We start from the raw sequence: 12,801 nt of genomic DNA on the forward strand, positions 1-12,801 counted from the left end.
CCCTGAGCGCTGCCAGGTATGACTCAAAAACCAAAAACCAAACAAACAAACAAAATCTTGGCTTATCTCCTTCCAAAGTCTTTCCTCACCAGCTTTCAAAGTCTTTGTATTCCCAGGCTGGAGTGATATAACACTGCAGGTAGGACATTTACCTTGCACGTTGCTGACCTGGGTTCAATCCCCAGAATCCCTTATTTTTCCTAAGCCTAAGAGTAATTTCTCAGCACAGAGGCAGAGTAACCCAAAAGACACCAGCTGTTGCCCAAAAGCAGAAGAAAAAAGAAGGTAAGTCCTTCAAAGTCTTTATACAAATGAGACTTTTCATAACCTCCTTGTATTTACTTATTTAAAATATAATATAATTTTATTGGGGTGAGGAATCTCCATTATAATAAGCATATTGGAAGTCAAAGGAGAAAGGGGGGCCCGGAGAGATAGCACAGCGGCGTTTGCCTTGCAAGCAGCCGATCCAGGACCTAAGGTGGTTGGTTCGAATCCCGGTGTATCATATGGTCCCCGGTGCCTGCCAGAAGCTATTTCTGAGCAGACAGCCAGGAGTCACTCCTGAGCACCTCCGGGTGTGGCCCAAAAACCAAAAAAAAAAAAGGGGGAGAGAAAGGGATGTAAAGAGAAAGGCAAAATCTAGGACACCAATAAAGGAGCAGCGGGAGGAACTTTCCTCGAAGCATCAACTCAATGATAAGGGACTCTAGGCAGTCTCCAGTAAGAAATAATCACACTCTGGAGTTAGAGACTCCCTAGCTCTCCAGCATCCTAAATATACTCTGAGGACCTGCAGATAGATAATAGTACAAGTGGTTATCTTGCATACAGATACATATCTTGCCTAGCTCTGTGCTCAGGGGTTACACTTGAAAGTGCTCAGGGTACTGTATATGGTGACATGAAAGGAGGTAGGAAGGATTATATGTAATACCCGTTATTACCTCTTGTTACCAATCTAATTAGTTTTTCTGTTTTATTTTTGCTTCAGAGTTACACCCAACAGTGCTCAGTGTTTACTCCTGGCTCTGCTTCAGGGATCGATCCTGGCAGACTTTTGGGGACCACACGGAGAGCCGGGGATCAAATCCAGGTTGGCTACAAGTAAGGAAAGTGCCCTATCCCTGTACTAGTTCTCCAGTCCTCAAATATATGGGGTTTTTTTGGTTAGTTTTTGTTTTGTTTTGTTTTTCTTGGTTTTTGGGTCATTCTGGAGGCACTCAGGGGTTACTCCTGGCTCTATGCTCAGAAATCGCTCCTGGCAGGCACAGGGGGACCACATGAAATGCCGGGATTCAAACCACCGTTCGTCCTGAATCTGCTGTGTGCAAGGCAATGTACCACTGTGCTATCTCTCCTGCCCCTCAAGTTTAGCTTTTAAGCTATCTGGAGATAGCTCAAAAGGCTTTGCATGTGGAAGGCCCTGGTTTCAATCCCCAGTACTCCATGGTGTCCCAAGCATTACTAAGAGTGACCTCTGAGCAACATGCTGGCAGTAGCCCCCTGCATGCTGGTTACAGACTATAAAACAAAACAAAACAAAACAAAAACTGAAAACTGGAAAAAATTAGAAAATAATATATTTAGGGTTTTTTAAGGGTTTTTTTTTTTTGGTTGATTTGGTTTGGTTTTGGGGCCATACTTTGGTGATGCTCAGGGATAACTCCTGGCTTTGCACTCAGGAATCACTCCCTGGTGGTGCAGAGGGAACCATAGGATCGAACCTGATTGGCCATGTGCAAGGCCATGTCCTACCTGCTGTACTCCAGTCCCTATATTTAGTTTTACTCTCTTACATAATCCAAGGAAATGAAGAGGAAAATTACTCAACTGAAAAGAACACAAATGAGGCAGAGAATATAGCTCAGCAGCAGAAAATTTGCCTTGCAATGTCTCTGAGCCCTGGTTTCAATCCCTAGCAAAACACACACACACACACACACACACAGACACCATTTACTCTAAGAGAAAAAAAAATAACACAAAAGTTAATTAACTCAGATATATATGAAACTTAATTCATTAACTAATTTCAGAAAAAATCTGATCTGGAGTCTGATAAGAAACATCCATAAATTCATTAGTAAAACAATTACAGTTTAACGGGGGGGGGGGGGTATCTCAAGTGATAATACAGGTGGGCATATGAGGAGGCTGAGTTCAATCCACCAGCACCTCCAGAGGTGATCTCTGGGTAAAGCACAACCACCAAAACCATCAGGCTAACATATTCCAGGAGTGGCCCTGGAATATTCAGTGGTCAAGGACCAATCAGTGTAGCCCCTATCAAAGGATAGTACAATAGGTCGGGCTATTGCCTTCCACATGGCCAAACCAGATTTAATCCCCAGCACCCTGCATTGTCCCCAAGTCCACCAGGACTGACTCCCGAGCACAAATCGAAGAGTAAACCCTGAGCATCTCTGGGTGTGACCCAAAAAAAGGAAGGAAAAAAAAAAGAGAGGAAGAAGGGAAGGAAAGAGGAAAGAGGAGGGAAGGAAAGGAAAGAAAGTGAGCAAAGGGGAACGGGAGAAAGGAAGGGAGGGAGGTAAATTTAATTAAGATCCTTTTAGAGGGCCCAGAGTGACAGCACATTGAGTAGGGCACTTGCCTTGCAAGCGGCTGACTGGGTTTGATCTCCAGCATTCCATATAGTCCTACAAGCCTGCCAGGAGTAACCCCTGAGCAAGAGCCAGGAGTAACCTCTGAGCACTGCCAGGTATGGCCCCAAAACAAAACAGAACAAAACAACCCAATCCTTTTAGAAAATGGGGTCAGTTGGCAGATAATACAATGGGTAAAGCTTTTACCTTGCACAAAGCAGACCTGGCTTTGATCTCCGGCATCCCACCTGGTCCCCAAGTACTACTAGGAGTAATTCCTGGGCAGAGTGAGGAGTTCTGAGCATTGCCTGGGTGTGGCTCCAAAACAACAATGTCTGTGTAACAGAAGATGGGGCAAAGAAAAAGTTTGTATAGGGGTGATAGTATAGGGCAGGGGTCTTCAAACTATGGCCTTCGGGCCACATATTGTATTTATTCCCATTTTGTTTCTTCACTTCTAAATAAGATATATGCAGTGTGCATAGAAATTTGTTCATAATTTTTGTTTTTACTATAATCTGGCCCTCCAACAGTCTGAAGGACAGTGAACTGGCCCCCTGTTTAAAAAGTTTGAGGACCCCTGGTATAGGGGTTAAAGCGCGTACTTTGCAATGTGGCCAACCCCGGTTGGAACTCCCAACACCTCATACATAGTCCTCCCCTGAACATCTCCTAGGGGTCACTCTTCAGCACCATGAGGGTATTGCCTCCAAAAACATAAATAAAATTTTAAATGTCTGTTACAATTGTTTGTTTTGTTTGTTTTAGGCCTACCTTCGAGGTAAATAAATGTCCTACCCTCTTGACTATCAAGCCTGTTTAAATTTTTTATTTTTGTTTTGGGTGGCACTCAGGGTTTACTCCATTCAGCTATTACTGCTGGCAGGCTTCTCAGACCATATGGGATACCAGGGATCAAACCTGGGCCAGCCACATGCAAGGCAAATGCCCTATCGCTCCAGCCCAAAATTATTGTTTAAATTATTCTAAAGGAGTAGGGAAAAGTGTTTGAAAGCAAAATTTTAGGAACACAGGTTCAAAGTGATTCAGAAGCAAAAAAAAAAAAAGGACAAAAGAAAGGGTATAACCTCTCCTAAAGCCCCTATCTGCTCACAATTTTTATTGGATTATTACTTAACAAGACGTCACTGAAATATCTGTGATGTCAATAAATAGTTCAAGGATGTCATTTCTGAATCAGATAAATCTAATACATTGAGACTGGAGAGAGAGTACAAAGGATAGGATGCTTCAACCCACTTTCAATCCCTAGCAAACAAAATGATCCCCTAAACACAGAGCCAGATGTAACCCCTGAGCACTACCGGAAGTGCCCCAACCCACTCAAAAAATCCAAATCTAGGGGCTGGAGAGATAGCCTGGAGGTAAGGCGTTTGCCTTTCATGCAGAAGGTCAACAGTTCGAATCCTGGTGTCTCATATGGTCCCCTGTGCCTGCCAGGAGCAATTTCTGAGCATGGAGCCAGGAGTAACCCCTGAGCACTGCCGGGTGTGACCCAAAAACCACACACACACACACACACACACACACACACACACACACACACACACACACACAACCGAATAAGTATATTCAAACACAGAGAGGGGAATTGGAATGATAGCACAGTGGGTAGGGAGTTTGCTTGCACACAGCTGACCTGAATTTGATCCCCGGCAACCCATATGGCTGGCTCCCCAAGCCTACGTGGAGCGATTTCTGAATGCAGAGCCTGAAGTAACCTGAGTGCCACCGGATATGGCCCAAAAAACAAAAAGCAAACAATGAAACATAGCATACTTAGGCTTTTTTTTTGGGGGGGGGGGCACACGGTGATGCTCAGGGGTTACTCCTGGCTATGCACTCAGAAATCGTTCCTGGCTTTGGAGGACCATACAGGACGCCAGAGATCGAACTGAGGTCCATCTTGAATCAGCTGCGTGAAAGGCAAACAGCCTACTGCTGCGCTATCGCTCCGACCCCATATATTTTAAATGCTTTTAAAAGGAAGGCAAAATAACAGAATACTGAAAATGAAACCAGCTGAAATGCTAAAACATGGAGAGGTACATCTCATCCCATAAGAACATTTTTCCTTGTAAAATAAAATAAAAATACAAAATAAAACTATTTTGTATTTGGCGCCACACCTAGTGAAACTAGGGCTCCTCCTGATCTGTGCTCAGAGGTCACTCCTGACAGTGCTGAAAGTATTATTATTTGGTGCCAGGGATTCCAATGGGGGTCAGAGGTGTGCATGGCAAGCTCCATCACCCCTCTACTTACCCTATTCACCAAAGACCTAATGCTATTTTCTGTACAAATGAAAGCTGAAGAAACAAAGTACCAAGCATGGTTTCTGACATGACTTCTAAGCCTTTTCTTTACCTTCAAACTTCTGGAGCACAACTAAAAGAGACGCTACACACAGTGGTGAGAAACTGACATGGGAAACTGATGAAGTTAAGCAGTAAACTCCCTCTTTCACTGCAATACAAAAATCTACTCTTAGGGTCGGAGTGATAGCACAGCGGTAAGGCGCTTGCCTTGTACGCAGCAGACACAGGACGGATGGTGGTTCAAATCCTGGCATCCCATATGGTCCCCCGTGCCTGCCACGAGTGATTTCTGAACACAGAGTCAGGAGTAACCCCTGATCGCCAATGGGTGTGACCCAAAAACAAAACAAAACAAAAAGAATAATCTACGTTATTTCCTATAAAGGGAATTAGACCAGCTCAGATCTCTTTAAGGACAATGTTCTGTTATTGTTTTTTGTTTTTGAGCCACACCTGGCAGTGCTCAGGACCTACTCCTGGTTCTGTGCTCTGGGATCACTCCTGGCAGGCTGAGGAGACCATATGTGGTGCCAAGGATCAAACCAGAGTCAACAGCATGGAAGGCAAGCAATACCCACTGTACTATCTCTCCGACCCTGAGAGATAGTTTTATTTATCCATTATCAACTAACAAAGATTTAAGTCATTTCTCCCTTTGGTTACTATGAGTAACCCTACTATGTATTCATATTCAGGGTGTTTTCATTGTTGGGTTTTCATTATTGGGGAACCATATCCAGTAGTGCTCAGGCCTTACTCCAAGCTCTACACTCGAGGATCACTCCTAGTGGAACTTGGGGACCATATGAGATACTGGGGTTAATACATGCAAGGCAAATACCCTAGCCATTGTGCTACTGCTCCAGCCCCACATATACTCAGATTTTTATGGTTGACAAATACTCTTATTTACTAACAATTTTTAGATTTACAGAGAGTTCAGTCCTCCTTCCCTTGCGCAATGGGGGCGAGGGGGAGGAGAAGAATGATTGAGTATTTGGGTCACAAACTACTGTGCTTAGAAGCTACTACCAACACCATGTTTGGGGACTATGTGGTGCTGGAGATCAAATCCAGTATGTACTCTAGACCTTTGAGCAATGACCTCCCCAGGTTTCTGGAGCACACCTAGTGGTGTTCAGGAGACCCTGTAGTACCAGGGAACAAAGAAGGGCATATTTCAAGCCACCAAATGTGTTTTAGACCTGTATATCCTGAACCATGCACCATGACACCTCAATATTTTATAGCAGTGTCAGCCCAGTAGTATATAAGGAATCTAATGGGAAAGTTACACTGAAATCTACCAAGCTCAGTAGGTCTAAAAAGAACCACAGAAGTCTCAACTAGTACCAACCTTAGCCCAGTGAGTTCTTATTTTTTGTTTGTTTTTTTGGAGGAGTCACACCTGGCAGCACTCAGGGGTTACTCCTGGCTCCATGCTCAGAAGTCACTCCTGGCAGGCTTGGGGGACCATATGGGATGCCGGGATTTGAACCAATGACCTTCTGCATGAAAGGCAAACGCCTTACCTCCATGCTATCTCTCTGGCCCCAGCCCAGTGAGTTCTTAAGACACTGACTTTAGTAGCACCAAGGAAAGATATAACAATCAATTCAAATTGACCCTCTGGATCTAAGTTTTTTTGGGGTTTTTTTGGGTGGTTTTTGGGTCACACCCGGCAGTGCTCAGGGGTTACTCCTGGCTCCTTGCTCAGAAATTGCTCCTGGCAGACACGGGGGACCATATGGGACGCCAGGATTCGAACTGATGACCTTCTGCATGAAAGGCAAAGGCCTTACCTCCATGCTATCTCTCCAGCCCTGGATCTACGTTTTGATGATTTCATTTGCCTTTGTGTTGTAACAAACAATAGGAGGTCAATTTGTTTGTGCCTGCATGGAGGTGAGTGGGAAGTTGGGGATACTGGTGAAGGGAAGGTCACAATGGTAGTGGGATTGGTATTTGCACATTTAATGCTTCAAATGACTGAGTTCTGAACTTGGTAAAACACAGTGTTGTAATAAAAATTAGAGGAGGAGGAGGATACATTTGAGGTACATATACAAACAACATACAAAATTAGAGGATACATCTACAGTAAGAGCCTTAACCCATTTCTCTCCACCTCCGTACCTGTGAGGGGGAGAGTTAAGGCTACACCCAGTGGTGTGCAGGGACTTCCTGGCTCTGTGCTCAGGAGTGACCCGGGATTGAAACTGGGGTCAGTTCACCGAGCTAGATAAGGGCCTTTCCTCCTGTACTGTCTTTAGTGCCTGAATACTTTTTCCTATTTGGAGGTCACATCTGATGGCGCTCAACATCTACTTAGGGATCACTCCTGGAGGACTTGGGACTACATGGAGGATAGGGGATTAAATCTAGTTGGACATGTGGCAAACACCTTACCTTACTTATCCCCTGTACTATCTCTCTAGCCCTGGGCAGTGCTGGGAGATGGACAAAAAGATAACTACTAACAGCTTTATAACAGCCCAAAGTGACAGATAAAGACATAACCAATAAAACAGACAATGATAGTATTCACCAAACACATGTTTTTCAAGAATCAAAATTGGCATCTCAGCCAGAAAGCCACACATGGTTTCCAGACTCAGTTCTGCAACTCTGTTCAACAGCACTGAGCATGGGACTACAACTGGCATATACCAACAGTTCAAACAGGCAGTGGACATCCAGTCACTGAACTGACATTTCTACCAATCTATTCTAGTTATTTCCCAACTTAGAGGTTGTTGCCAATAAAAGCTCAGCACAGTAAAAAATATAGTAGTTTCTTAGTCCTCATCTACAAAGTTGAGTATAAAGAAGCAAAACCATGGACTGTGAGGAGTAAACCGGAGCACCACCACCAGTGTGGATCAAGAACAAACAGTTTAAACAAAAATATTACTGGGCTGGAAAGAGAGTTCACCAGACTGGAGGACATGCTTTGCATGCAGAAGATCCAGGTTCAATCCTGGCACAAAACAGTCTCGCAGCACCATCAGAAACAACACCCGATTGGAGCCTCAAGACTCCGTCCCCCGGGGCCGGAGAGATAGCACAGCAGAAGACACAGGAGGGTGGTTCGAATCCTGGCATCCCATATGGTCCCCTGAGCCTGCCAGGAGCGATTTCTAAGTGTAGAGCCAGGAGTGACCCCTGAGCTCTGCCGGGTATGACCCAAAACCCAAAAATAAAAAACGACTCCATCCCCCAAGAAAGAACAATTATTGTGTTTAAGGGAAATGCTGCTGTTGTTCAATTCAGAGAGAATAAACCCAATGCTGGAATGCTTTAGGACTGTTCAAAAGCAGTTAGGATCTGAGATGCATTCTGGAGAAAAGAGAAGCAGTGTTGAGGTAAAAGGGTGAATTCCAAAAGGGGCAGAATTCACTGTATCCAGCTGTCAAGAGAACTTGTACAATCTATAATCTATAGGGAATGTTTGCAACTAGTCCTGGAAGAGTGGGCCCAGAGTTAGATGGGCAGCTGGGCATTAAACACCACACATTAAGGCATCAGATCTCAAACTCTAAGACTACAGCAGTTTCTGACTTCAGTGTAGCTTCTTCCATTTAACTGGGTATATAACTTGGCGGCAGATCACCTACCTCTCCTAATGTATGAAGGGTTGATCCCCAGAGATACTCTCCACCAAAGCCCCACACCAAAAAAGGAAAAAGTGCTGACATTTATATTACAAATTACAAAAAGACAAGATGAAAAATGATCCACTACTGTAATGTCTTACACATTTGCATTTAACAAATAAAGTGCTGACGAGGCCGGAGAGATAGTATAATGGGTAGGGCGCTTAACTTACACAAATTAATCAAAGTTTGATTTCCCGGGGCCAGAGTGATAGCACAGCAGTCAAGGCGTTTGCCTTGCACACAGCCAACACAGGAATGACCCTGGTTCAAATCCCAGCCCCATATGGTCCCCGAGCCTGCCAGGTGCAACTTCTGAGCAAAAAGCCAAAAATAACCCATGAGCACTACGGGGTATGACCCATAAACAAAAACAAACAAACAGGGCCCAGAGAGATAGCACAGCGGCGTTTGCCTTGCAAGCAGCTGATCCAGGACCAAAGGTGGTTGGTTCGAATCCTGGTGTCCCATATGGTTCCCCGTGCCTGCCAGGAGCTATTTCTGAGCAGACAGCCAGGAGTAACCCCTGAGCACTGCCGGGTGTGGCCCAGAAACCAAAAACAAACAAACAAACAAACAAAATATATGGTCCCTAAGCATTACCAGTAGTAATTCCTGAGAGAGAGAGAGAGAGAGAGAGAGAGAGAGAGAGAGAGAGAGAGAGAGAGAGAGAGTACAGTAGTAGGTAGTTTGCCTTGCAGACTTCTGTCCCAAGTTTGATTCCCAGCACCACATATGAGCATCACCATGAGTCCTCCCTGTGCACAGGGTCAGGAGTAAGCCCTAGGCACAACTAGAAGTAGTCCCCAAACCAAAAAATAATATCTCTTAAATATAAAGTGCTGGTAGAGTTAGAAACCATAGAGGGGTTAAGGTACTTGCCTTGCATGCAGTTGTCTTCAGCTCAAACCCCAGCACCACATACGCTTCCATACGCTTCCCCAAACACTGCCCGAAATAACCGTTAAGCAAAGCCAGTAGTAGCCCTTAACCACTGCGAGTGTGGCCTCAAAGCCACTTCCCCCCAAAATAAAGCACTGATATTAGCTACCTTTATTTAGTACCATGATAAATCAAATATCATCTGTTGTTCATAAAATTCATGACAGTAAAAGGACCAAAAAATCATTGTTATTCTGTAACTTATTATATTCTATATTTTGCTTGACTGGAAAGGATTAGAGCAGCATTTCCCAACGTGGCTGATTCAAAACAAAAACAAAAAAAAGGGCCAGAGGAGACAGAGAGATAGCATGGAGGTAGGGCATTTGCCTTGCATGCAAAAGGGCAGTGGTTCGAATCCCAGCACCCCCTATGGCCCCCCGAGCCTGCCAGGAGTGACTTCTGAACACAGAGCCAGGAGTAACCCCTGATCACTGCTGGGTGTCACCCAAAAATAAAAACCAAAAACAAAGTGGCTGATTCCTTGAAGTCTTCTTCCCTTTTCCACCCTCCCATACACACACAGGCAGGACCAATCCAAGGGGAAGGAAAGATAATAATCTTGGGTACAATTACTGAGCATTTTTTTCTTTAGGTTTTCAGGGACACAAAGCCATTTTTGTTCCTGAAAAGGGGGCAATAGGCCAAATAAGTTGGGAACCTCTGAGCTGAAAGATGGATGAACTCTCACCAGACCCCTAAAATTTCCCATTTGGAAATTTGACTAGAAGCTGCTTCTGCACACGTCTCACAGAGGTTCAGTATCCAAAACAGGTCAGCATCCCAAACCCTAATAATGTAGGGGGGTTCCCGTGACAGAAACCAGCAAGAATTTAACCCTGTAACTGCCTATACTTTCTAAAGCAAGTGTTCCCCCCCAAAGTAGGAGTGGAGGTCAGCATGAAGCAATCTGGAACTCTAAGTTACCTATCTCCATCCTTTCTCAACTGCCCAAGGAACTGGGTGCCCAACCCCGAGATCTCAACTCATCCAGGATTCAAACACAACCAACAACGAGACAAGGAGGGCAAGCTGAAGCAGAAAAGCCAAGCCGAAGGGGAAACTTCTCTCTTTCCTTCAGGCAAATAAGCAAATGCCAACCAAGAGGCAACCTCCTCCGCAGTCAAAAGCGTCTGCGCTCCCAAAAGAGCAGGAGCTGGTTTCTCTGAATATCAAACCGAGGTGAGAACAGCCTGAATCAAGAACACAAAGTCCTGCCCCACTGCTCTCCCGCAGGCAGGCAGGCAGGCATAGGATTGGGGCCTGAACTCATGTAAGGTGGGCATAGAGAGGAGTCTGGGGGGAACATCCAGAACTCTCTCCATCCGAGAAACCTTACCTGGGGCCTCCCATCCTCCTAACCAGCCCCCAGAACATACACTGATAGTGTTTCACGGGGCAAGAGTCCCTAACGTCACTTCATTCAGCAGTTTCATGATCCCAAGTGCAAAAAAAAAAAAAGAGAGAGAGAAAAGTTTCATTTCATTTATTTTTGGGAGTCGAATGCACCAGCAAGCTTCTAGTTCTTCCTCTGATAGATTAGATTAAACGGGCACATGAAAATAAAATGGCAGGAGCTAATCCCACTCAACGCAACCGGGTGCCACCACCTCGATCATTCATTCTTTCTCCTTGCAGCCAGTACAGGAGGGGAAAGACCTCCAAGCCACTCCATAGAGTGGCACTGCCATTGCAAACCAGCCAACCGACCGACCATCAAAAGTCATCATGCATGCTGCAGGAGAAAAATGCGGACCTCGCAGGCATCATCACTGGGTCCTGCAAGCATCCGAGGAGGCCCCGATGGCAGGAGCAAGGGCAGGGCCTGGGCCTGCGACCCTGATGGGCCTGCGACCCTGATGGGCCTGCCACAGCCACGACCTGTCAAAGCCACAGCCAGTTGTTCTGTCGGGGTTCAAGAAGAGGCCTTGATGTCTCGGTGTCCAGCGACACCCTCAGCACTTGCACAAGTGACAACCCCATCAGGATGCTGGGTGCATGGTTGCAGAGCCCTACAGGGAAGAAAGAACGGGGGGGGGGGGACATATCGGGGACCCCCACAGCGATGCTCGGAGCCCGGTTGGGCCCTGCGCGCGCCCGACGTCCTCTCCCCTCTCCTAGGAGGCTCCTTGCCTGTCACTCACTCACCGGCCCAGCCCGGGCTGCGGGCGCCCAGGGCTCCCCACTTGGGAGCAGGGCCCCCCGGGCCTCCAGGGCTCGGCCCGCCTCCTGGCAGGCCGCTCCGGCGTGCTGAACCCCCGCAGCAGCGGCCCCGCAGCGGCCGCTCGCTTCGGCTCCCCCGGCGCTGCCCACTGGGTCCGGATCAACAACAAGATGGCGACCAGCTGAGGGGGCGGGGGCCGGGCGTCATAGTAACCGGGAGAGGGGAAGAGCCCGCCCCCCGGCTGCAGCGATTCACCAATCAGCAGCCGCTCTGCCCCGGTGCTTCGCGTCGATAGGGCAGCGCGGATGGCGATCAAAGCCCGCCTCACGCTGGCCCCCCGCACCAGCGCCTCGGCACGTGACTGTGACGACACGCGGGGCGCATGCGCACGCCGCTCGGGCTGTTGGCGCGTCGTCTGGAGCGCCTCAGTTGGCGCGGCCTCTAAAGAGAGCCGGGCGCTTCTTCTCACAGTCCCGCGCGCTCCTTGAGGGAGGGCATGGCGGCTTTCTATGCCTTTGCTGTTCATTTTTGTTTTGCACCTTGGAAGGAAAGGATTTATTTTTTTCCCCACAGTTGAGCTGTAAGGAAACTTGAGGCTCCTAGGCTGGAGGAAGAAGGCCCAGTGCCAAGGTCGTCCAGAGTCGAGAGTCTACTAGACCAAAGCTGGAAGCCAAAGCGCAGGATCTCAGAATCCAGTTTTCTTTTCCTTTTCTTTTTTTTTTTTTGGGGGGGGGGTTTGGATCACACCCAGCTGCTCTCAGGGATTCCTCCTGGCTCTGTGCTCAAAAATCGCTCCTGACAGACTGGCAGGGGGTATGGGGGAACCCAATGGGATGCCATATAATGGGATGCCATATGGGATTCGAACCACCGACCTTCTGCATGCAAGGCAAACGCCTCACCGCCATGCTATCTCTCTGGCCCAAGGAATCCAGTTTGCATGGCTTCGAAGTCGAATGTCCACTTCCAAGCGGCTGACCCAGCGTTACCTCACTTCACCTCACCTCACCAGCCCTGAGAGGAATTGTCTCAGACTCTCGTTGCCTTGCCCGCCTTGGGCCTTTTTGGCTTGGGGTTCACTTCCACCTCACCTC

General features: G+C 47.0%; 1 protein-coding gene across 1 annotated transcript in view; it reads right to left on the minus strand.

The window, feature by feature from the left end:
- The window catches only part of IP6K1 (inositol hexakisphosphate kinase 1), a 39,902-nt gene extending 28,037 nt beyond the window's left edge, over window positions 1-11,865 (minus strand). Inside the window, exon 1 of the mRNA XM_049777375.1 lies at window positions 11,692-11,865. The gene's annotated coding sequence lies outside the window, so the exon portion shown is untranslated. The remainder of the gene's footprint in view (window positions 1-11,691) is intronic.
- Between the last annotated feature and the right edge of the window lie 936 nt (window positions 11,866-12,801).

Source organism: Suncus etruscus, chromosome 7 (genome assembly GCF_024139225.1).
Source record: "Suncus etruscus isolate mSunEtr1 chromosome 7, mSunEtr1.pri.cur, whole genome shotgun sequence".
NCBI lineage: Eukaryota > Metazoa > Chordata > Mammalia > Eulipotyphla > Soricidae > Suncus > Suncus etruscus.